We start from the raw sequence: 27,186 nt of genomic DNA on the forward strand, positions 1-27,186 counted from the left end.
AGGATGTTATGTCTTTCACCAGCCAACATTTCTGCTGATCTTAGTCCCCTCCTGGAAAGCTCTCTGTAGTCATTAGCTTTCAGGAAGTAACTCAACCAAGTTTCCATTAGGCCAGATTTCATTCCTGTAGTTGAAAATGCAGTCATTTCCTTCCTGGCCAGACATTATCCATATGGAGAAAGAAAGGACGAAGCTGGACGCAAGGCCAGAACATGATATGCTGAAGAGAGTTTTTATTCGATTTCAGACAAGTGAAGACAAAAGTATCCGGAGCACCTTTTTCAGCCTGATTCATCTGATTCTCCCTTATGACTATAAATTGTATATGTAAAATGTGGTCTAAAGTTGGGAAAAGGATAAATGTCGTAGTGCTGACTCCCTAGCAAGGAGAATACTTATTGTTCCATTGAAATGAGAGGAGCTCTGCCTAGCGTTTCAATCTTTCTGGTTCCCTATTCAGTACAAAGTGATTTCTTCTCGTCCAGTGGTGTTATGCAAACAGCTAGGTTGGCATAAAATAGCTCTCTGAGCCTTCTCTTCTTCAACTTACAAGATTTTTGAGTGAAACAAACCCATGTATTTTTCATGATACTTTAAAAGTAAATATATGTCTCACCATAGAAAAAGAAGTGATTTCTCTTGATACTCCCTACTACAAAATGTACTTGGATACTCCAAATCAGACAAATACCTGAATTACCTGTGACCATTTCATGTTAAATATGTTACATTCAGGCCTTGAGTCAATGAGATAAAAAAGCACAAATTTAGTTTCAATCCATGAACGATAATTCCAGCATCAGCAGAAACCTGATGTATTCAAAGGCACTCATTTTAAGACAAATTATTAAATAGCCTGCTCATTGGGAGTGCCTTTCCCCAAAGATCTTCTGAATGAATCTGATGCTCCACTATTAAAAGTGATCATTTTCCTTTCTGTTAATGAGAATTTAAAAAAATGGATGAACAAAAATTCACCTTATGCAGCAGCGGTCATAAAATGCTCCCCCCTTTTTTTAGACTGTGAGATTGTGTTCCTGTTCCACAAATAACTATACTCCAGGCTACACATGGACTGCTTTGAAGATAACCAAAGCTGTTTAAATCTCTGTTCCAATGACACAAACATCTTGCTGTAAGAAGCTACATTTGGAAATTACAGTTTGTAAACTTAGATCTATGATAGGAACAGCTTGAACCAGTACAATGGGTTGTACAGTGGGTGTTTCCAGAAATGACAAACAAGTGATAGATGAAGAAAAAAAACTTTTTTTGTTGAGTGAATGGCCGTATTGACTGTTTAAACTCATTCACAAGCAACTGATGATAACTAGTCCAGAAAACAAATGTAGTTAATCAAACACAAAACTTCATATGTTGGTCTATTAGAATGTTTTGTGAACAGCATGAACATACATAGCCCATGCTGTAATTACTATTTACAGAACATGTAGCATTCTCATGCAAAAGCAGCTGAATTATTTGTTGTGTCAAAACATCTAGGATAAAATAAAATGTTTTTCCCCATGAGTGAAAAGGTAGGTACCCTATGAATTTTAATATGTTGTCAAATATTCTGACAACAAATTATGAACAGAACTTCTATGACATTAACAAAAGAACAGCTCCTGGGGGACTGGAAACTGAGAAATTATATTCAAGGTACAAAAGACAGTAAATGTATTACTGTTATTACAAATATCTTCTCAAATTATTTCACGTCTTTAGTATGGCTTTGCTAGTTTTCAGACTTTTAGACTCCTCTAAGAGCAGTCTTGGAAATGCTTGGAAAGTACTTTCCAGTAACTTTGTTATGATCCATAGTTTTATTATCATACTATTTCATTTCAAATACATCCTTTCAATAAAGGATATCCAATAATGTCTCTTTTCCATAACAGCAATGGCTTATATCTCTACACATCCACAACAGTGCTTTGACTACAAGCTTATCAGCAACATGAGACCAAGTTGAACACATTTCTTTACATACAGAGTTTTGATTTAAGTAGATGCTGTGCTTAAAAACTATGTTGCCTTGGGGAAAGTTAACTGCATCAGAAAGATGCTCCATTCTTCTTTCATCCTACTGGTGCATTCAGAATTGAGGACAAAGCAGGGAAAAGAAGGAGGGAAGAATGTTTTGGCTTTCAGTCTGGCACCACAGACCTCCTTTCCCTTCCTCAGGTATCTGAAAGCTGGTGCTGAAGCTTTGTAAAGTTAATGATCTGTTCAAGGTTTCACACTTCAAATTAAATAGTAGAATTACCAAATATTTTGATGGTATTTCAGGTGAGGAGGAATCTTGGAAGACAGGTAATAGCACAACTATAATTGATTTGATTAACAGACTGGACAAATCACAAGGTAAAGTGCTGTAGGAGCTACTATGCACTGATATTTAAAGGCATGCTGGATGGGTAAATTGGCCCTTTTCATCCTCATTTTCTCTGGAACTTATACATACTATGCTTGTAGGTTTTGTGTCAGTAAAACTCTACTATTTCACATACAGAGTTCATAAAATCTGGGAAAAAGAGATATATACATTCTACATAGTTTATTTCCTCAGAGTTTATATTCAATATATTCTCACAAAATTATCAGTTTTACCCTCCATATGCAAAGAGTTACTTTCACTATATTTAGTTTGGACCACAACACAAGCATAAAAAGATGTTTAGAGAATATCACAGAAGCTTTAGCAAAGATCTTCAATAAGAATGCAATCAGACAATTAAGGACAGTCATTCTATTTTAACATGTTTGATGTTATTTGGGAATCCTAAATAAGCGTTTTCTGGTAAAAAGAAAGGAAAGAGAAGAGAAGAGAAGAGAAGAGAAGAGAAGAGAAGAGAAGAGAAGAGAAGAGAAGAGAAGAGAAGAGAAGAGAAGAGAAGAGAAGAGAAGAGAAGAGAAGGGAAGGGAAGGGAAGGGAAGGGAAGGGAAGGGAAGGGAAGGGAAGGGAAGGGAAGGGAAGGGAAGGGAAGGGAAGGGAAGGGAAGGGAAGGGAAGGGAAGGGAAGGGAAGGGAAGGGAAGGGAAGGGAAGGGAAGGGAAGGGAAGGGAAGGGAAGGGAAGAGAGGAGAGGAGAGGAGAGGAGAGGAGAGGAGAGGAGAGGAGAGGAGAGGAGAGGAGAGGAGAGGAGAGGAGAGGAGAGGAGAGGAAAGGAAAGGAAAGGAAAGGAAAGGAAAGGAAAGGAAAGGAAAGGAAAGGAAAGGAAAGGAAAGGAAAGGAAAGGAAAGGAAAGGAAAGGAAAGGAAAGGAAAGGAAAGGAAAGGAAAGGAAAGGAAAGGAAAGGAAAGGAAAGGAAAGGAAAGGAAAGGAAAGGAAAGGAAAAAGAAAATAAGTTACTAATAAATACAAAATTGAACAATTTAGACAAGCCACTTCTGAAATTTGATATTCAAAATTTATGAGCACCTTAATGATGAGACAGTATCATTCATTCATATGTAAAAAGGTGACTCAAGTATTCTCCTCTGTCCAAGTACCATGTCAATTCTAGCTGTAAAGAATTGTTCTGTTACAAAAGAAAGTTATATGATGTTAAAAGTTAAAGAACAGGTTGTAGCACGATTTATGTATTTATATATTTTTCTCCCTATATTCATGGAATCATAGAATGGTTTGGGTTGGAAGGGACCTTAAAGATCATCTAGTTCCAACCCCCTGCCATGGGCAGGGACACCCTCCACTAGACCACGTTGCCCAAAGCCTCATCCAACCTGGCCTTGAACACTTCCAGGGATGGGGCATCTGCAACCTCTCTGGGCAACCTGTTCCAGTGCCTCACCACCCTCATAATAAAAAAATGTCTTCCTTATATCTAGTCTGAATCTACCCTCTTCTAGTTTAAATGTATTACCCCTTGTCCTGTCACTACACTCCCTCATAAACAGTCCCTCACCATCTTTCTTGTAGGCCCCTTCAGGTACTGGTAAATCGCAATTAGATCTGCCCAGAGCCTTCTTTTCTCCAGACTGAATAATCCCAACTCTCTCAGCCTGTCCTCACAGGAGAGGTGCTCCAGCCCTCCAATCAGCTTTGTGGCCCTCCTCTGGACTCGCTCCAACAGCTCCATGTCTCTCCTGTACTGGGGCCCCCAGAGCTGGATGCAGTACTCCGGGTGGGGTCTCACAAGAGCAGAGTAGAGGGGCAGGATCACCTCCCTCGACCTGCTGGTCACACCTCTTTTGATGCAGCCCAGGACACGGTTGGCTTTCTGGGCTGCAAGCGCACACTGCCGGCTCATGTTGAGCTTCTCATCAATCAATACCCCCAAGTCCTTCTCCTCGGGGCTGCTTTCAATCCATTCCTCGCCCAGCCTGTAGTTGTGCTTGGGATTGCGCTGACCTATGTGCAGAACCTTGCACTTGGCCTTGTTGAATTTCATGCAGTTCACATGGGCCCACCTCTCCAGCCTGTCAAGGTCCCTCTGAACGGCATTCCTTCCCTCCAGCGTGTCGACCACACCACACAGCTTGGTGTCATTGGCAAACTTGCTGAGGGTGCACTCGATCCCACTGTCCATGTCGCTGACAAAGATGTTGAACAGTGCCGGTCCCAGTACCGACCCCTGAAGAACGCCACTCGTCACCATTCTCCACTTGGACATTGAGCTGTTGACCACAACTCTTTGAGTGCGACCATCCAGCCAATTCCTTATCCACTGAGTGGTCCATTCATCGAATCTATGTCTCTCCAATTTAGAGACAAGGATGCCATGCAGGACAGTGTCAAATACCTTGCACAAGTCCAGGTAGATGACGTCAGCTGCCCTTCCCTTATCCACCGACGCTGTAACCCCATCACAGAAGGCCTCTTTACTATTTGTCTCTCATTTTCTACAGATTTTCACTTATTAATTATCACTTCTTTAATATTTGAGATGTCCAAATTATATGTAATATCCTACTTCCTCAATAAACTAGAGCTTACTGAATAAAATATTCTAATTAGATTTGGACCATGTCTCACAGCTGGAGACATACTTTGGCCAAAGAAAGCAAAGAAAGAAATGCTGTTTCAGAAGATAAATCCTGAGGTTTTCAAAAGTAGAAGTTAAAAATAAAACTCTTCTCCCAACTTCCTTAAACTCTCCCAGATAATTTTCATTTTAACAAAGAATAAGCAAATGGAAAACAAAAAAAGGTAGACAGGCACACAGAAAAACAGATTTAGGTTTACTAAAAGAATTGTGAGACTTCAACTTTATGATCACCATCCTACTTTCATGAGCCAGGCAAACGTAAAGTGGAAGGAGTAACATTGTTAAGAGAGACTGCTCTGGGCTTTGCAGATGGAACTCTTGTCTTTGGACAAGAGGGAATTCCTGCAGGAGTGTTCCAGTACACAGCTTTTATCATCCCTTTTTCTGCCGAGACCCACAGAAGCCTGTAAAAGAAGAGTTTATTAAGGTGGACACCTATGCAGGGGAACTTTTTATTTAATTTGGACCTGAGCTGATTCTGGTGAGTTTAGCCGGGCCGACAAGCTAGTCCCTCTATCCAGGAATGCCTTGTGCCTGCTCTATTTGCTTGAGGTGGCTTTTTTTTTCTTACCCGGTACAGCTGGGCCATGTAGCACGTTATTCCCATGCTTATGTGGAAGAAGAGTTAACAGCTCATTTGGATTTCCTGTCATTTTACTAGTTATCCTGGTAATGAATAGGCCAGATCCTTCTCTTCGGTAATGTCTTATCCAGCTAAACCCACACGGTTATCACTGGCTTCAGTGTTCTGTCCCTTTCATACTGAGTGAAACCATGTTTGCCTCTAAAAAGCACTGTAAGCCTTATCCCAAAGGCTATGAATCCTGTTTCAAGGAATTCCTGCTCTATACTTACAGTGCTCATCTTCCTCAATTTTTAGGAAGGCTTGCGTTGATATTAGTGTGTGTCGGCTCAACCCTAATGAACAATTGCACAGCTGTTAGTCAGCTGAAATTTCCCATTATTAAGGTAATATACTTTTTTTTTTTTTTTTTTTTTTTAAAGTTGAGATTACAGACCATAAGTTTAACTGTTCTATTTCTGGTCTTTTTGCTGAGACAAGGTGAGGGTTTACTGGTTTTCATTACAGTGTTTCAAGTGGTGCAGCTGCTCTCCCACTATGAACGAGGCAGAAATAATTAAATTCTGTCACTGAGACCAACGAATGAGAGAAAATTAGCAACAGTGACCTTCTATGGCAGCTAAAATGGGTCACTGAATTCGAAGCAAAAATCTGCTGAGAAAAAAACAAGTGATAAACTTGTATTTAGCCTTCTTAGTCCCCAACCACATAGCAAATAAACAATGCAATTCTCTTTCTTGGTCATTGAAATTTGGAGGAAACCTACAATCCTTGAAAAGCGTACTCTGTATCTTAATAGCAATAATGTGAAATAAAGTGAAAGGGATAGAGACACAAAGTGCAAAACAGCTTTTGGATCTGTGAAGAACAAACCTATTTCATTTACTGTGTTTCTTTGTTAAGCACTTGTAATTCTCAGAACAGACCTTCAGAAGGCATTTCTCTGGATTGTCACTAAATTCTGTCAGCTCCTGCAATGACAGAAGCTTCTGGTATTGTGAGTATGATTAGGTGCAGAGGAATCTAAGGAAACCATCGGCAACCACTCAGCTTTCTTCACGCCCTTGCAATGCTGCAGCTAGAGAGAAGTTAAATTCTGACAGCTGATTTCACAGAGTTTTACCTAAAGAAGGATATATCTCCCCTACTAGGGATATCAAATCCTTGACCTTTGCTTCTTTTACCTCCTTTACTTTTGATCTAAAAGATTAGAAACACTATAAAAAATACAATCTTCTCAAATGCCTTGACAAATACATTGGAAAAATCATATAGAGGGAATAAAAGCATTCTGCTTAGCACATAAATAGACAATCCACTGTAAGGCAGATTATTTGGAAATCTCCAACCCCTCACAATTTGATCTCTTTACGGGGAGAGAGGTTCTTACATACGGCAAAATTTCAGCTTCCACATGAATACATTTTCTCCTGTCATTTATTGTTATTGTATTATTATTATTATTGTCATCACCATTTTTATTTTCCTTCCTCTGGCAGATACTCTCTTCAAATATTCCAGCCATAAGAACTTTAATATTTAGACAGCAGATGGTGATAACTGACTGTACCCAAGACTGCACGCTAAAGATAACAGCCTTTTAGCTATGTCAATAGTATTTGCACTTGTCTTCAAAATCACGGAATAATGGCACATCCATGAATCTCCTGAGTTGTTTGCTTTGGGAAGGGAACTAGGATGGACTCTCGGTACAAGACTTAAACTGCACCCTGTTCAGGATGTGCTGTGAGTTGATTCCTGAGACAGAGCTGCACGTCTGCTTATTTTGATGGACGTGTGTCATAACTAGAGATATGTAGTTTAAAAAGCCTGAAGTTTTGATTTGGGGTGCCATAGCTTAAACTCCAACCATCTGGAACGCTGCCCTTGCATGATACAGCCAGTATTTTCCACCATATTTTCTACTGTCAATGACATTTATATAGATGGAGGCATATCACTACAAGCAATAGTTTACAGGACTTGCAAAATGAGGGTTGCACAACTGCCCCCCAGTACTGACCATGTTATAACTTAAACTGCTTAGTCATAAGAGAAGAAAAGCACTTTATGTATATGTGTATGTGTATGTACCAATACAGCTTGCTTGCCCCAAAAGTCCTGAAATGGTAGAGCGCAGCTCTGGGCAAGGACCCTGGCAGATCAGGACCCTTTGTGATGTTTAACAGAATGTTATGGATTGGGAATGCGGAAGTGAAGCTGTAGCTGAAGTCTTAAGTGCTTTATTCAGCCACCCTGCACCCTCTGTTATCATCTCTCCTGCTGAGTCTGCTCAATATGTTGGTCTGAAGCAGCTAAGGAATGACTTAGCAAAACTGCTATGAAGAAAGACCTGCTTTGCTAGAAAGAAAGAAAGATCTAGAATAGAAGGTCAGTGCTGACACTGGTACCTTGGATTTAGCTTTTAAAAAAAGAAACATAAAATAGAACTTAGGTATATCACTGACAGGATTGAGTACCTTCTATTGTATTCTCAGAAGGTATTGCTGACTAAAGCTAGAACCGGAAAAAAAAATAATCATGATATAAAAAAAAAGTTTTTGATAAAAACTTTCACATCCTAACCTAATGCTTGTACACTTAACTAAACACATGGAAATTGTCTTCCTTCACACAAATTATTAGCATCGTCTTTTCTTGTCATGTCTGAGATGCAACCGAAGAAGTGTTTTAGATTGTTAAATGTTTGATTCCAACTCATTTTCTAATGAGAATGTCATTCCTCTCTGCCACAGACAGCAAACGTTTACCTGAAGCAAGTTTGACAATTGAAAATGAATGAAAAGCAACCAGCAGTGGTACTGGCCTTGGCTTACTCTTCCACTGTTGTCAGTTTCTGAGGTAGCTCTCCTGATAAAAAAGCAAATTTACAGGAGAAATCTGGACTTAAAAAGGGAGAACTGAAATAAAAAATACATTAAACAGTAACTGGGCTGACTTGTCCATTCTTCAGCATCCCCAAGTGCCGAGGGAGCTGGCTGATGTCATTGTGAGGCCACTCCTGATTATCCAAGGGAAGGATGCTGAGGAGTGGAGGACAGCAAATGTCAGTCCTACCTTCAAAAGGACAGGGAAGAAGATCCAGGAAACTACAGGCTGATCAGCCTATTTTCAGACCCTAAGCAGGTGATGGAGCAAATAATCCTGGAACCAATTTCCAAACACATGAAGGACAAGAAAGTACTTGCAAGTAGCAGGCATGAATTCACGAAGGGGAAACCACGTCTGACCAACATGACAACCTCCTACAATGACTTGTTTTGTGGATGAGGGAAGAGCAGTGGGTGTTTGCCTCAACTTTAGCAAAATTTTAAACAATGTCTTGGAACGTCCTCATAGATGAAGTGATGAAGCACAGATTAGATAAGCAGGCAGCAAGCTGGATTGAAAACTGAAAATTGGCTGAACAACCAGGCTCAGATGGTTGTGATCTGCAGTACAATATCCTGTTGCAGGCTGGCACACTCATTTTGTCTGGCATTGATGGGTGTTTGATATTGGGGCCAATATTATTTAATGTCTGCATTAATGACCTAGATGATGGGAGAACACCCTCAACAAATTTATACATGACACAAAGCTGGAAGGAGTGGCTGATACATGAGAGGATTATACTGCCACTCAGAGGCACCTGGACAGAGTGGAGAAGTGGGCCAACAAGAATCTCATGAAGTTCAGCAAAGGGAAATGCTGACTGCACCTGGGGAGGAATAACCCCAGTTGCCAATATAGGCTGGGAACAGACCGACTGCAAAGCAGCTCAGCAGAAAAGTGCCCTGGTGGACAAGTTGACCATGAGTCAGCAACACATCCTCATGGCAAACAAGGCCAATAGCCTCCTCAGCTATATTAGAAAGAGTGTTGAGGGAGCAGGTTGAGGGAGCTGATCCTGCTCCTCTACTCAGCACTGGTAAAACACATCTGGAGTGCTGTGTCCAGTGCTGGGCTCCCCAGTACAAGAGAGAACTGGATATACAGGAGTGAGTCCAGTGAAGGGTCATGAAAATAATGGGACTGGAGCATCTGTCATAAAAGGAGAGGCTGAGAGAGCTAGGATTGTTCAGCTTGGAGAAGAGAAGGCTCCAGAAGGATCTTATCAATGTGTCTAAACACTTGGGGTGGGGATAGACTCATGAAGATGGAGCTGTAAATGTGCCCATAAGAGTCAGTGGGCATAAACTGAAATATAGAAAATTCCATTTAAAATAATAATAAGATTTTTTTTTAATTTTTTTTTCTGAGAGTGGTCATTACACTGGAACAAGTTGCCCAGAGACGCTGTGGACTCTTCATCTTTGGAGATATTTGAAACATGATTGTACGTGTCCCTGAACAACCTGCTCTAGCTGATCCTGCTTTGACCAGGGGGTTGGACTATGTGATCTCCAGAGGTCCCTTCCAACTTCAGCTATTCTGTTGTTCTTTAGGAGAAAAAGGAATGGATGATGTGCTAGAGAAATCTTACTTCTAAACTGAAAATCTCCTGCATGTTTTATTCACAAGTAGCATTCATTCCTTAGCAAGCTCAGGGACATTGGAGCACCCTCAGGAAGTTCAGCAGAGTCTATGCTTATTGGGGAGTGACGCCAGCATGGGAAGAGAGTTAGCTGCTCTCTGCATCTCTGACACTGAGCAAGACTTCCACTTTTCTGACTCTGTGTCTCACTGCAAACATTTCAGAGCAAAGGTGTTCTCATTATACATGCTGGGCTCGAATATGCTACTTTAGCACAAACAATACATAACAAGGTTCAGACCTCAGGGGCATACAGAAGTCAGGCAGGCAGGCATTTGTACCATTCTTTAGACCTATTCTTGGGAGATATATGGCTCCTCAGAACATGCTTTGCTTATAGGTGACATTATCCTTTGGTCAGAGTAATGATTTTAGGTTTTATCCATATACCCAAGCTTGTTTCCAACAAGCTCATTGGAATATTGGTAACAGCGTGCCTGAGAAAATATGGGGATCAGAAGAAGTCATACACACTTCTGGGATCTTCAGCACATATTTGAACTGTTGGCTCATGCTCAATGCCCATGGTAGGGGTTGCCATCGTGGCCTTGGCAGCAGTAGCAGCAGTTTCTGGAGGGAGAGGCAGCCCGTTCCGCAGGCAGAAGGAAGGTGTGAAGAACGAGGTGCTCCCAGTGCAAAGAGGTGATGCTGCTTTTCCCCAGCAGAAGTGGGGTTTACAGCTCTCTCAAGCCAGACTTTTTAAAGCATGGGTTGCACTGGTCTCCAGACACCTGTTGAGTGCCTGAAGCTGCTCTTTCACACTCGAGTACACGGCAGACTTCCTCTAGTCATTTTATCCCCACTTTCACCAGTTAGTATCTGCACTGTACCAACACTGACAAAATGTTGTGTTTGCTATCAATGCCAGTTTTCAAGCGAACGCAAAGAGGCTACAACAACTTTGAATAATTACAGAAAAATTAAAATGTCCATTACTGTTCAGGTAAAATTTCAGTGAACATGAGTTTCATATACTTCCCTTTATAGCAAAAAGGAGTCTTATTAACCCTCTGAGAATTTTTGTGTAACCTCCAGGTGTAGTTATCATGGCTGATACCTGAATTTTCTCAGAGATCTCCTACTTTCATAATTCACAAGCACTACCTTCAGCAGTTCAGAGTACATAGGCTTTAATGAGATAGCATGCCAGTGGTTAGAGAAAAACCTATTACTCAGAAAAAGGGATATAAAACTAACATACTGTTTGTGGTTTGCAAAACCACAAAGGGAGCTGCTGCTGTAGGGGTAGAAACAATGACATCAAAACCAGCATGTAAGTTATAGTTTCATTTGTTACCCAGCCTTTGCTTTTGCTTTTATAGGTCATCATCACATTGGCTGCATTTTAAATATTACTGCTTTTCATTTTCTAGTAGTAACACAGCATTAAATAAATACTGGCAAGATCTACATGGCACAGCTATTTCCCAGCATGATTTTGTGCAGCTCAGCAAGTAATCTCACCTGCTGAGGGAACTCAGGAAAGCAACCAGGCAATCTCATAAGGCTACTAAATCAGTGTAAACAAAGTTGTATTTAGACTGGACCAGAGAATGGTCTCAAGTTCATAAGCAGAGGAATTTGCAGCTTATACTTCTTAATAGCAAATTTAATACTAGCTGAGTTTGGCACAAATCACAAAATTCTTGTCAAGCCATTCTGGCTTTTTGTTTGTTTTCTTGTTTTAGATGAGATACTAAGAGGTTGCAGGAATACTCGTTTCCTGGAAAATGCTGTATGGAGAATGTAAGAAATAACATATTTCATAGGAACAATTTATGATTGTTGATTCTTTCTTGGTGGTATTATCTTGCTTTTTAAACATGTAGCCTGGAAATGGATAAAACTAAAATGTGCGCTAAAATGGATCTTTCCTGGACCCAGGAAAAGCACAAACTGTTCCAAAAATAGGGATTTTATTCAGTATGTGTGATTTTTCTGCATAGGTATGTTTTCAGCTTTGCACAAGCTGTGAATATAAACAGTGAGCTCTGAAGGACCTATCCGTCCCTTACAATAAAATCTCAACAGGCGCCAGCAATCATGTTTTGACAAAATTAAAATACTGTTCCAGTATTTTAAAGAAAAGCTTTTTCTGAACGTGCATTTTAAATATTTTCCTGGCTGCAGGTGGGCAAAGGCTTTAGTACGTTTGAAGAATATGGTAAACACTTCTTCAATAAGTAACTGTGTGTATTTCTTTTAACAGCAACTTTCTGGAATGTGTTTTTTTGAAGTGGATCAGACATTTTGGAAAACTAAACCCAGAGTGAGTAAAAAGGAGAAAGAAAATGTCCAATGATACATTAAAATAAACAGGTGATCAAAATGGCTCAGTGATTTATCACATAAAAATATCTGTCCTGCTTGTATATCAGGTGTATATTTTTCATTTTAGTTTATTGTTTTCTTTTGTAAGTGTGGAATGATGTATGTCTTTATACTGATATGGTCTTTCTTACCTTGATTTCCCACTGTATCTGAGCTTTATTTCATTTTTCTGATAAAGACTGGTGGCAAAGAGCCATTTGCAATTCCCTGATCCGTGACCCATGGCTGATGAGTCTCAGTGCATGTTAAAGCAGGGATGGTTCTGCTCTAATTTATACCACTGGGCTAAGGCCTCTACCACACTCCTGTCACTCTTAAACAGCCACTCTGACCCACCACCACATGCTCCTTCTCCTTCTTTGTGCAGGGAGTAAAAAGATGAGATTGACTAAATTATAGTTTTGGCATATCCACCAGATTTACTCCAAAGATTCTACTCAAGGAAATATTCTCCAGCAAGGATCTTCAGAGAACGTACTGTCACTTTACACAATGTTAAGTGGGGTTACCAGAGCAGAAAATGTGTGTACACTTATTTTTTGCATAATTATGGATATACAGATACACACATAAACAGAAGTTCTCTTTCAGTGTTAAGTCCAAAACAGTCTAAAACATTTACTTTGATGTTCAGCACAAATAAAATGATATAAAATAGAAAAAAGAAAAATGCTCCTTACCATTGTCCTTTGACTAGTGCTATATTTTTATGTTCTTAAATCATCAGGGCAGCACATCATAAAGTTGATGATATAGTGCTGAAAAAAACCCAACTGTGTCAATATGAATCTACCCCAGCAAAGCAATATTTCTCAGACCTCTTAGCGTAAGACTGTGAGTCAAAGTGACAATTGACAAACGTTCAATGAGAGGTCAAAAAACAACCATGCAGACAGATTTGTTGAGGGCTTATGTTATCTATTTTTGATAAGTGAAACAATTGGCCTAAGTCATGTCACCTGAGGCTCTTCACATCTGAGTGAAGAGCAGTCATAGAGTTGAAAAAGATTATAATGATTTTTTTTTCCTTTGTGCCTTTCCAGGAGAACTTGCTGCATATTTTCAAAGGCAAATACAATATCAAAAGACAGTTTGAAATAAATGTCAAATCTCTGCTTGCTTTTCTTAGGTTTAAATAAATCAATCCAAAGCTAATATGATTGTGGACCATATGCAGTTAGGTCACCTAATTAATTAATGTATCTTACTGAGGGGAAGAGGAGACAGGTTCTTAAACACAGGTTAAAGTGACAGCATAAAACAAAGTGAAACACAAAGCTGTTCACTACTTATATCAAGTGATTTGCAGGTGGATATACACATAATGCTTTAAGAACACCTCTTCTCTCTAAAGAATCTTTAAGACACGGATGCCTGTGGATAAATTAATTAATTTTCAGACCACTTACCCATTAGGGATGGAACCTGGTTCTTAACTTCACATTTGCCTTGTCCATGTTGGTAAGCATCAATTCTCTCTCCTCTTTTTCAAGAAGATACGCTTGAAAAGGTGAAGGTATGCTAGAAAAGGGTTTTCCTTATTGTATTTCATACAGGTGAGGTCCTTGGAGGCACTTGATTTCTGTGGGAGTTAGGTAGCTGAATATTCCTCTAGTCTTGGACCAGGGTATGCTGTTCACAGGAGATGGGAGTTTTGAGCAGTGATAATCTATGCTGGTCAGTGATGCTGAAGTGTGAGAAATTGCTCTAGGTGATGCAGCTGCCATGCTTAGAAGGATGGCTGGACGGAAGGAAACGTTGGCTGAACCTCCTGGAAACATGTCATTGAAGCAGTTGTCCTCATCCGTGTTCTCCCAGAGGCCACTTAGTGAGGGAAATATAAATCCCAGTTCTTACAAGTAGAGAACAGAGAACTTGGAGTGTTGCCTACCCATCCTAAATTCATGGTGACAGTGTTTACCCCTGCTTTTGCCCTCCATGCTGACTGAGAAGACATCAGCCAAGGCACAGGCAGGGAGCATCTCCTGGTCTTTCACTAGCATGAAATGACAAGGAGCAAGAGGCTTTTGAGCTAAATATTCTTTGCCTCATCTTTCCTTTTTAGCTGAACATCTTTCTCTCAGCTACCTTAGAAAGAAAGGCAAAATGATGGATTTTTCTGTAGCTCACCACAATACAGTAGAGGTGCAAATGGAGATGATCCCCACCCCCAAAATTTTAATGTGAAGCTGATGCTGAAAGTTAAAACAAGGCCAAAGGTAGTGGAGGAATGATGATGTTAGCTGGCAGTGGCCTATGTAAGCATAAAACATGAATTGTTCTCATTAAAATGTAGAAGAAGAGTATACCCTGTATATTCACCATATATATGGGGCATGACAAGTCACTCGTTACCTTTAATTTCCTAGTTTTATGTCCTCAGTCTGAGAATCATTATTTTCAAATGCACTTATTGTACAGTTGAATCTTCACCTCAAAGTCCTCAACAATTTTTTCCTATATTAATTTGGACTAAAAAGCAATTCAGGCATTGTTTTTTTCAGACTACATATATATGCAGTATTTATTAAATTTAAAAGCTGCAAATGCAGTGGTAAGATTACAGGCATGATGGATTCAAGGGGGAAAAAAAGTGCTTTTAAAGCACTCTCCCATCTTTGCCCCATCTTAACTCCAGGGGCTTCAGACTGGGTAGGGAATGTAAAGTAGTGAGATGGAAGGACTGCAGCAATGCAAACTGAGCAGGATTTAATTGAATTCCTAACAGATGGGAAATAATTAAATCATTTATTATCGCTTCACAATTAGTTAACTCACAGGTATACCTCAGACAATAAAAAGGTTTTATCCAACCTTCTGCTAGGGATTTAAAGTTTTTATCAACTCATCTTCTCCAGCTCTGTTACTTCATGGCTCAGTTTAATCAACAGCAAGGTTGTCAACATGAAATGATCTCTCTGGTTATTTAAAAAACAAAAATACAAGTACAAACAAACTGCTTGAGTATCATACTACATACAGACAGTACCTATTTTGAAGCTATTATTCATTCATACACAGGCTTCTACTTTCACTTAACATTTAAAAATGTCTAGGTGATATGACTTAAATGTTTGGGGATCTTATGCAAACTATTATAACACAGAAGAACTTGATTTTCAGATAAGGAAATGGTCTGCCTTTGGAATAGTGGCGGTCCATTTCAGCTAACTGCATCTGTTATGATTTTTACTGTCCTTCCTACATTGCCCAAAGGCTCAGTTCACAGAAGAATTTGGGCACTGGACTGCTAAGCTCAGCAGGTTGTCCCCATTAGGCAACTAAATGTCTGGTGGACATGTGTCTGGGTCAGGCGTTCAGGCTGTGCATAATACTCAGAAGAACATGGCACGTCATAGTGGGATGCAGAAGCAAGGGCAATAATCCTTCAAAGTTATGGAAATGCCAAGGAAAGGCACAGATTTGAAGCATGGTGTGACTCAAAAACCCAAGCTTAGCTCCCTGACGCGGGGAGGCACCCAGTGCTGTGTAGCATTCACAGGTGGAAATGTACCCATGCGGGAAGGCTTGCAACAGACTCATCCCAGCTGCATAGCACCCAGATTCACCTCTCTCCTGTGCCTGAAGGGATATAAACCTTCAGTGTGAATATTGAAACTGTGAAGTTGAAGTTTTCTAGATCTGAGAGCTCTCAGAGTCATCTTTTGTTGTTATTTATTCTAATACATACATATTGTTGTGCTAAGGAGAGTGGACTGTAGTCAGCCTGGGAGGTGAAAGATGCAAGTTCAAAACCTCTCAGGCAGAGAAGAGAATTAACACTAGCCTCCTAATTATGAGCACATTTTCTACCCCATAGACAAGGGGGAGCTAGCAAGCTATCTGCTCAGAATGTAAACAGTTATGGATAAACCCAGAAGCAGTCACTTAGGCATTTGAAAGATTAATTGGTGGTTGCAGAATCACAAAATTACTGAGGCTGTAAGGTACCTCTGGGGGCTATCTAATCCAAGTGCCCTGCTCAAGCAGGTTCAGCTAGAGCAAGCTGCCCCAGATAATACCCAATTGAGTTCTGAGTGTCTCCAAGGATGGAGACCCCACAACCTCTCTGAGCAACCTGTGCCAGTGCTCAGCCACCCTCATGGTGAAAAAGTGTTTTCTGCTCTTCAGATGGAATGTCTTTCAACTTGCCTCTTGTCCTGGACTCAGTTATCTGTTGAATTCAAATGACTCCAGGGGTAGCTAGTAGCTAAGTGGGGCTTGGGAGGACCAGTATTCCAGTCTTAGGATCATCCTATAAACCCTTCTTTTAACAAAAAGTATTTCCTGCAGTGATCTACACTCTCAAACAGAAAAGTGGCTTCCTGAAACAGCTGCATATCACAACTGTCTCCAAGTCTTTTACTATCCTACATTTATGAAATTCCCAGAACACTTCATGGGCTCCAGTCTCTTCAAATTATATTTGTCTCTGGGTTATGATTTTGTCTCTCATTTATATGAGCCAGAATTTCAAACTCCTCTGTTTATAGATAGGCTATAAACAGTAATATGAACAGTTTCTTTAGAAGTAACTGACTTCAGTTTAATCATAACAATTATATTAACTCTGAGTCCGACTGTATATATGCAAAAAAGGCTAATTTGAATTATTAAAAAAAGGGTAAATTGCTAAAGGCTTTAGAACAAATGGGATATGTTCTTTACACCGTATTTCAGTCTCCTACATGGAAAAATAGGCCAAATGTCTAATAATGTAATTGTCGTTACTTAACCTTATTGAGATCAGGGGTTTAACTACTTTATTTAAATAACTACAACTTGGAATTACAATTTTTTATGAAATCAGGCAGGTGAAACTGTTGAAGTCTCTGTTTCCACTACACGGTTTCATATTACCAAATAGATGCACAAAGTCTAGGAGAAAACTTTAGTGCTTTCAGGCTATATATTAATTACAATTTTCTCCAAAAACATTACTGGTATTGCTTAATTCCTATTGTTTTGAGGTTATTGTTATGAATCTAATTTTCAGCTAGGATAATTAGAGAGGGTTGTATTCTGTCACATAAGTACAGAACTGAAACAGCTATGGACCAAGCATTGTGGCCTGGAGGAAGAGAGCTAGAGCCATTGTTCTTAATGGCTACTGTTAAGGTTTGTAGCTGTGAGAGACAGAGGTTCAGGAAGCGAGGAAAAAAAAGACATTGGGACACAGTCTGAGAAAGCAGTGTGATGTAACTCTAAAAATAAATACATGCAAAAACTTTTTTGTTAAGTAATAACTGGAAAGATTTTGAGACTGGGCAATGATATCTTTCCTTGACTGCTTTGCTGATCCAACTCAGAACATTGTATCTGTAGTAGATCAAAGAAGCACTCAACTACACTGCCAATTTCTCCCGATGGAGGTGAAATACAATAACCTAAAACTTAAGTGATTATGACAAAGACTAGTAGCATGCTGTACTGTAAGAAAGGAAGCTTGTTTGTATCATTGATTGTCCAACACAAGTTCACGAAGCCAAACAGCTTTTAGTTTAATTTGCATTTTAGTTTGGGGTGCGTTTTTTTGTGTTTTTTCCAGTAGTTGGTTTCATGCATCAGCTAGATATATACCAACACATCTCAGATCCGCTGTCTGAGACCTGTGACATCTACTTCAGAAGTTTCAAAGCAATCACTTGAAAAAGGGGCTGTAAATGAATTTCAGCTACAGTGCGGAATTCATTGACCTCACGGGAGTTTGCAGACCATGAATAATATAAGAATACAAACAGGCCATCCTGAAACCAGCTTTCTAATTCAGCTGTTTACAAATGTGCAATTCAGGTTGTTCACATCTCTCTAACCTCCCGCACCAGAGAACAGGAGTAGAACATTAAAGTGCCTGGAAACACACAGAGGCTCATCAGTCTTACCGTCTTGCCCAAGCAATCTGTATCACGTGCTTACTAAGACCTTAAAGATGAACCTGAGTCAATATATTTTCCACTGTTGAGAGCCAGAGGCAGCCTTAGTTTGACCATTTTATTAGTAAGGGCTGAAGTGTAGTCATGTACCACGATCTATTTTGCTCCTGATGGCAAAAAAATCCAACTGCAAAACAGAGACAAGAGAATGGATCCAATTTTAATTATAACTGAAGTGTATCAATAAATAAGAATAAGAGAATGAAACTGCAACCATATAAGAAAATACCTTGCTGACCTCAAAAGGCTTACCTGTCTGAACAGACATTGTAAAATATGAAAACACGGTACTTGTCATCCGGAATTGCTGTTTTCTTATTAGGTTTTCAGGAGAAACATCAACCCTGTTGGTAGGCTTCCGCCATCTCCTTATGCAGCAAAATAGCACCTCAGGGACAGTATCTTCACAAATGAGCAGATTCCTACTAAATACCCAGCCACAGGCCTCACCATGGTCATGCTGTTGTATCTTTCCACAGTGTAAGGGAGGGACTCTCTGTGAACAGAATAATTCAGATGAGATGCTTTTTTCTTTTCCAGTTGCAAAGACTTTGCAAAATTAAACACATTTAGCACCTTTGGGAAAAACATCTCAGGAAACATCTTGAAATCACTGTTGCCTTGCTGAGGATCAATATTAGTGTGTGTGCCTGTGTGTCTGTGTATTAATTTAAACTGCTGTTTTAAACAACACTACAAGTACTTCATCCATCTAAGCACAAAATAATAAATGAATTCATACATGTTTAATATTATTTTAATTAATTTTTCAACTGTCTAAACAACAAAGTTTCTTTCATAAATGAATAAAAGATAAATCTCCACAGAAAGTTTTCACTTCTGTTTTTACAAGAAGTTTAATACCTTTTTTTTTTTTTTTTTTTTTAACTGTAGGAGCTATAAAGTTGAAGATCTTTTTAGAGTGATTTTAACAGTAATGCTCAAAACAATTTTTTGAGCTGGATCTCGGACCTGAATCTCTTACAATGTCAGATTCATCTTCTGGATCTGAATTATCAAGACACTTGTATTGAACTTCTCCAACTGGTAAAAGCACAAAGTTTAACGTATTGATGGGAAACGGGAGTGCTTGTAAAATTTCTGTCTATTGTGAACCACATTCCTACACCATCAAGCCACTCATTAATTTAAATTTCATCATTTCTGAGCCTGATCAGTATTCAGATGATCAAACTCCAAGTAAGACTAGAATGAGAATCTCAAACAAGGAAAACAAAGCAAATCCCACACCCTTCTCTCCTCCACAGTAATAAAACTCCACAGAGAAAGAACTACTAAGGTGGGAGGAGGTTCACAATTCTCTCATGTTTTCAAATGGACCAGTTCCTATAATTCTTTTTTTTTTCTTTCTTATAAGCTGTTTCAGATCCTATACAAAGTCAACCCCCTAAACAATGCAAATCATTGATAAATCATCTGCTGTTTTTTCAAATATATTGTGAAACTCCCAATTCCATTTAAATTCCTTGTCAGATAGTTGCAGTCCATAAATATGACATAGAAGATATGATTTTTTTTCACCCTACATTCATCTAGTACAGTGTGCATGTGATTTCACTTTCATTCCATCAATAGATGGTCTTTTCTTTGGAGGATTTAATCTTATTCATCTTATATTTTCTCAAATATTAAGACAAAATTGTACCTTTTAATCCATTTGTACAGATCACAAAGCACTGAGTAATTTTTAAACTCTAATTTTGATTTTCATTTTGTTTCTAATCTTACTATTTTGTGTGATCATAGTGTTGGCCATATTGAGGATCACATCAACACACTGATGAGTAGCTTTTGTTCTCTGTTCCTCCAATGTGTTCACACTAAATAACCGCAGTCTGTCCTGGTGCCAGTCCCACAGAGAGTTTGAAGTACCGCATCAACGCATTATCCTGTTCCATGAAAAGGATGGGAGACCAAAATTGCATAATTATATTCATGTTGGAAGGCTTTTCTCAGGGTTGAAATACAGATCCTGCACATGGAAAATGTTCTGATCTTAGAAAAGAGCTACTTGCTAACAGAAAGCGACAGTTCACACAGCTTGCCTGTCCCAGTAGGATGGCCCTTTGTTTATTCAAGGCAGCCAAAGAAACTTGCCTGTGAGCAGATGAAGGGAAGAACTTTACGTTACGTATACACACATGATGAAAGGTCGAGCAGCAGGTGTTAGAGCGGAATAACATTAGCTTCCTCATTGTGAAAGTTTGGTATGCTTGCTAATTGCACAAAAGTTATATCACTTTCTGAGGGACTCAGGAAAACTTTCACAAGGTTAGGGGAGAAGAAGAGTGAAAGCCAAATGCTCTAGTGGCCTACTGGAATGAAATGATGAGTAGGGAGAAACAATTCTGTTATTATTGGGAGAATAATAATTTTGTTGATAAAAATAATTTGGTTTTTAGCTTACCTGACATAGCTGGAATAAAATAGCCATACTTTTCTTGTTTGGACTCCCCATATGTAAGTCTGTCATTGAAAGTTTTTCTTTCTCTTCCAGATACAGCAGTTCATTTAATACCATTTTACCTCTGCCTTCAAACTGTACTTCTGTATGTGAAACCACCATGTATACAAAAGCTATGAATGATTAAGACTAATTACAACATAACAAAGTGACAGGTTAACTGTAGAGTTTAGGTGTCTGGAAGATGGCTTGAATGGCTTAAACTAAGCCCACTCTTAGTAGGCACGTCTTTGGATCCAGATATCTCTGGCTCCAGATCTCTTTCTTACTTCCCAAAGTAACAGCAAATCTAGAAAAAGCCAAAAAGGAGACCAATTTGTTGCCAAGCTTATAATTCAGCCTGTCAGACATTTCAGCTATTAATACAGTGTTTAAAAGTGAAGCTGTAGCCCTGTGTGATGTGATCTATTGGCTAAATAGGAGCTGTGACATTTTGCAAAAGCCAAAAGAGGTAATTATAATGCTAAGAGCTTTTAGATTGGAAGCTGGAAGGCAATAATAAAACCAAAGAGAGGATGAATCATTACAGCCTCTATTGTTTACCATTCAGGGAAAGACCACAGATTTTGCTTTTATTGGAAAAACTCTAGTTTTAGAACTTTCTTAAAAGCAGGATCAATTCTCCATTAAATGTGATCCATAGAAGTATAAAGGCATTTCTTGGATTTCTTTTAATTATATACTTATAAACATAAGAAATTCTATGGAGAAAAATCCTATTTTATTCCGCTTCCATGCCAGAACAAACAGAATATAAAGTTATCTGTACAGACACACACCAATGCTATTTCTCTGATGTTTTCACCTCACTCTAGCCCAAAAAGAGGAGGAAAACTTTCTTACTGTATTTGAGAATATTCTTGTATGGTACCATATTGTGAATGAAGAATCTACATCAGCATTTGATCATTGATCTTCCTAGGAGGCTACCCATCATTGTTTAGGGAAAAAAAAATAAAAAAGAAGAAAAAAAAAGAAAATATTATCTTTGGTTAATAAATAGCCATATTACTCTGGCCGTAAGGCAGAGCTTTCATTCTCTCAGTCAATACATCATGGTACCCTGGGGTTTTGCTTTAATCAGAGAATTTTATTTATGCAAGCAAGATTAACACATCAGCCTTTGCAGGAGTGAGAAGAATTCTTGATTCATTCATGTTCCCTATTACAGGGATTCGATTCTAAACTATACAGTCCTGTATGGCATAATGATCTTTGAATACAAAATTCTCTTGCTATTTTATATGTTGTTTTTTCTCACAAAGTAGAAGGAAGATGTCTAGAAAAGGCTAGGATTTTTTTTTCCCCAAACACGAATGCAGTTTTAATTTCTATATCTGTGTGTGTTATGTCAATTTATTGAACTGCTCCACCAGATAAGTTTCAAGAAGTATTTCAAAGTCTTTTTGTAAACATTTAATTCATTATTTCCCAACCGCTTTGTGGTGGGTTGACCCAGGCTGGAGGCCAGGTGCCCACCAAAGCCGCTCTATCACTGCCTTCCTCAGCTGGACGGGGGGGAGAGAAAAATATAACAAAAGGCTCCTGGGTCAAGATAAGGACAAGGAGAGATCACTCACCAATTACCATCATGGGCAAAACAGAGTTGACTTGTGAAAAAATTAATTTATTATCAATCAAACCAGTGTAGGATAATGAGAAATAAAAGCTAAATCTTAAAAAACCACCTCCTTTCACCCCTCCCTTCTTCCCAGGCTCAATTTCACTCTCAGCAGCACAGGGGGACGAGGAATGGAGGTTGTGATCAGTTTGTCACATGTTGTTTCTGCCGCTCCTTCCTCCTCAGGGGGAGGTCTCCTCACACTCTTCCCCTGCTCCAGCGTGGGGTCCCTCCCATGGAAGACAGTCCTCCACCAACTTTTCCAACATCGGCCCTTCCCACGGACTGCAGTCCTTCACCAACTGCTCCAGCATGGGTCCCTTCCACGGGGTGCAGTCCTTCAGGAACAGACTGCTCCACCGTGGGTCCCCCACAGGGTCACAAGTCCTGCCAGCAAACCTGCTCTGGCGTGGGCTCCTCTCTCCACGGGGCCACAGGTCCTGCCAGGAGCTTGCTCCAGCACAGGCTTCCCATGGGGTCACAGCCTCCTTCAGGTGTCTCCACCTGCTCCGGCATGGGGTCCTCCATGGGCTGCAGGTGGAATCTTTACACCCCCTCATCCTTCCTCCATGGGCTGCATGTGGATATCTGCTCCACCATCAACCTCCATGGGCTGCAGGGGGACAGCCTGCCTCACCATGGTCTTCTCCAGAGGTTGCAAGAGGAATCTCTGCTCTGACGCCTGGAGCACCTCCTGCCCCTCCTTCTTCACTGACCTTGGTGTCTGCAGGGTTGTTCCTCTTCACATCTTCTCACTCCTCTCTCTGGCTGCAAAACCTGCTGCTCCTTTTTTTTTTTTCCCCTTCTTAAATACATTATCCCCGAGGCACTACCACCATCACTGATGGGCTTGGCCTTGCCCAGTGGCGGGTCTGTCTTGGAGCCAGCTGGCATTGGCTCTGTCAGACACAGGGGAAGCTTCTAGCAGCTGCTCACAGAAGCCACCACTGTAGCACCCCCCCACTACCAAAACCTTGCCATGCAAACCCTATACACAGTTCTACATTAATGCTTGGTTGTGGTAAAAAAAAAAAATATATATATATATATGTATATACACACACACACATATATATAAACCCTTACAATTTATCCTAAATTTACTGAAAGCCCAAAATTTTCTGTTGTGAATTATGATTGCATAATCATGTATTCACTAACAGACTGAAATGTTCTCTGAACACATCCAAAGATACCTATTTCATCTCTGCTGTAGCTAAAAAGGAGAATGGAAAAATATGAGTTAAGGGGAAATCAAATCTTATACACCCTAGAGGAAATGTTCCCATGCTCAGCTTGGGTAATTTTTTTTCTAAATCTCTCTTCTGTCTATAACCAACTAAGTAAAGCACAGGAGGCTTCCCTTCCATGAATTACAAGAATGTGAAAGCAGTTTCAGTGGTGGGAAAGACAACAGCTCAAAATAATCTGAAAGCATCACTAGGGCTTCTTAAATCGAGAGTGCTTGTGATGAACAGCCACACTCCCAGCAGCAAAGAGCTTACTTCAGAGAGGAGTCAGCCACCTGTTAGATAGCAGTACTCTGGAAGGTTTATTCAGAAATTATGATTATTTTTACATTTCCTCTGCTTCAACCTTCTCATGTACCATTCTGTATCAGACATGCTTTCCAGTCCTGTGGTGCTCATGTTCCTCAATATCTATACATTACCAAAACCAGCAAACACATCCCCTCCATATACAGATGAAAAACTGTAAAACTATGAATTGTGTTTCCTTGGGGGAGACAAAACATATGAGGTTCCCCTCCTCTTCCCAGTAAATTTAATAAGAATCAAAATCAATATACAACTGAATTTTAAAAATAAATTTGTTAGCTTATCTCTGACTTATTACTCCTTGTTCTGGCTGGAGGCCAGAAATATGAACAACCTATGTTGTACAGAAAGGCTGAGTCCTTAATCAGTACAACAGAATATTTCCATAGCCTGTCAGTATGACAAAAATCAGGTAATCAATTATTTTGTCATAAGCTTGACCTATTGTAAGCATGATTGAAATATTCCTGAAAAATTGCTGTGTACTGATCAAAAATTGTAGAAGGGTTTTGCAAACTGAATAACAAAAATCACTGTTGAAATAATAAAACCCTGTCACACAGACCCACAAAGGCAGAACACATCAGAGCTAAGGGACTATGTTAATCAAAGAATAACAAAATGAAAGCTGATCTTACTCTGCCTTTAACAAGCCCTTCTGTATGTGTACTGAAGCATATATTGTTAGTTATGATCTCTCAGCTGGAAGGGGGATTGTCCTTGCAATTATGTTTCTAAGTCAGAATAGACATGGGATTGAAAATATGCTCTTGGAAATGACAGTGTTATAAAATGCTATATTCTGTGAAAATTGCTCCATTAACTCCTTTGTTAACAGGCTGCTTCTGGTACTTCATTCAAAGTCAACAAAACTTACGGATGCAGCTAAAACTGCAGACAGCGAACTAGACTTGCCACACAATAGGATAAAATGTCAAGTTGCCTAAGAGATTCTTTCAAAAAAAAAACTTCAAAAAAGGATAAGAAAAAAAAAAGTGAGTTAATTTGAAGCTATGGATTTGCTTCTCAGGAAGTGCGAATTCAGATCCAGTTAATCATTTGTATTGTGTTGGTTGTCAGAACTGTAATGAAATTTTTAAGGAGCGGGGCTTAAGGCATTAGCATGAAAAACAGGAAAGCTGAGTTGAGAAAGGACTGTGTATCACAGAAGAGAAAGATGAGGTGGAAAGAAAGATCAAAAATATGTCAAAACTGTCTACAACAAAATTCTACCTACACGTTTCATATCAGATAGAGGGCACAGAAAACTCTCCAAAGAAGGTATTAACTCACCCCAAGTATACAAAAGAGACTTTTAAGAGGGTCTTGTTGTAAGTCTTGTAGCCTAATGCATGTAGTTCAGCTCTTGAAATGTAATATCCTTGTGCTGCTATGGAAATAGATACGATGAAGACGACCTGAAGAACTTTTTTAAGTTCTTCCTGCTGTATAGGTCTTGATCTCACTCACCAATGCTCATCTCCCTTCATATCAAGAGGAAACATCACGTGAATTCTCCCTTAGGCAAATTTGGTACTGGCCTTTGTGACTTTATTCCTTTCCCAGCGAGGGCTTGACTGAATAATCCTGTGCCCCCTGACAGATCATAATCCCCACAGATGTTAATGGAGATTTCAAATGTTTAAATTATCATTAGTGTGATTTCTTTCCTGTTCCTGCATAAAGATGGTTACATCAGAGAATCAGTTATTTTCCACTACCTTTATTCTCCATTAGCAATGAAGGGGCCTCCAAAAGAAGTAAGGTGGTGGGGCTCAGCCACTCTCTTCCTAGTCTGCTTTTTTCCCTAGACATTTAATGAACTATTCTCTTTTGCCTTGTGACACAGAGATGTGATAGTAATGGTCCTGACAGCAGAGGAGAGATGAGGAGATCACAGTTCAGGGATGTTCTGCTTTGTTTTCACACCATTATCAGATTTTTGCATAGTCTGAGGGCTGAAGAGCACTGACTGCAGGTTAATGTCAGCTACTCTCTGAGTTCTCAAGAGAGAAGCTAAAGGGTGATCTTCATAAAATCACAGAACGGTAGGGGTTGGAAGGGACCTCTAGACATCATCTAGTTCAACCCCCCTGCTAAAGCAGGATCACCTACAGCAGGTTGCACAGGATCGTGTCCAGGTGGGTTTTGAATATCTCCAGAGAAGGAGACTCCACAACCTCTCTGGGCAGCCTGTTCCAGGGCTCTGTCACTCTCACAGTGAAGAAATTTTTCCCCATGTTCAGATGGAACATCCTGTGTTCCAGTTTGTGCCCGTTGCCCCTTGTCTTGCCACTAGGCACCACTGAAAAGGGTCTGGCCTCATCCTCTAGACATCCACCTTTTAGATATTTATAAGCGTTGATAAGATCCCCTCTCAGTCTTCTCTTCTCCAGACCAAACAGACCCAGCTCTCTCAGCCTCCTCATAAGAGAGATCCTGCAGTCCCCTGATCATGTTTGTAGCTCATCTTCCCAACTCCTCCCTAGTTCTCACAGCATTATGTCCTTTTGGAAATCCAAAGGGATGCTAGTCTTCTTTCAAGAGCCCTTGCTCTTTGCATCCATCCTTGCTAGCTCCAGAATCAGTGGTTTAAAGTGCATGCTAACGCATGGCCATCCACTCTTTCCAGTTTGCTCCATGTCATGCAGAGTGTCAGCATCACAGGGGACAGTCAAGCTGCATTCGTGATGAAAATTCCAATTTTCAGGTAATCAGTTTTGAAGAAACTACATCATATATGCCCTGAAGAAAATTAAATTTAGTACCTACATACTGCACTTAAAATATTTGCCAGACATTAATAATCAATGAGAATATATTTAAATCTATGTCAAATAATATTACCTTGTCTCAGAAATTATGCCTGGATACAGATACCACAAAGTGCTGAAATTTCAGAACCAGTAAAAACATACTGCTACCATCTGAGGCACTGTAGTCTAGACCCAAACTGAAGCACGAGCAGAACTCCCAGGTAAAGCCAAGACATCTGTATTCTGCGGTGTGTTTGCACAGAACTGGAGATGAAACTGCTGTACGTGTTTTCTATTTGGACTCTAAATCTTGCTAAATAGGACATAGTTACACAAATCCAATGTGGACACTCCGTCTCAGAACATATGTCTATTTATAAATAAATTGC

General features: G+C 39.7%; 1 long non-coding RNA gene across 3 annotated transcripts in view; it reads left to right on the forward strand.

The window, feature by feature from the left end:
* LOC142600517 (uncharacterized) overlaps positions 1-27,186 on the forward strand; it is a 634,685-nt gene that overhangs the window by 334,450 nt on the left and 273,049 nt on the right. The window contains exon 1 of one of the 3 annotated variants that reach the window (XR_012834049.1): positions 22,688-22,703. The exons of the other annotated variants lie outside the window; for them this stretch is intronic. This is a non-coding gene — a long non-coding RNA (uncharacterized LOC142600517). Of the gene's footprint in view, positions 1-22,687; positions 22,704-27,186 lie in introns of those variants that run through there. 3 annotated transcript variants of the gene reach the window in all.

The sequence above is a fragment of the Balearica regulorum genome, chromosome 1 (genome assembly GCF_011004875.1).
Source record: "Balearica regulorum gibbericeps isolate bBalReg1 chromosome 1, bBalReg1.pri, whole genome shotgun sequence".
Lineage (NCBI taxonomy): Eukaryota > Metazoa > Chordata > Aves > Gruiformes > Gruidae > Balearica > Balearica regulorum.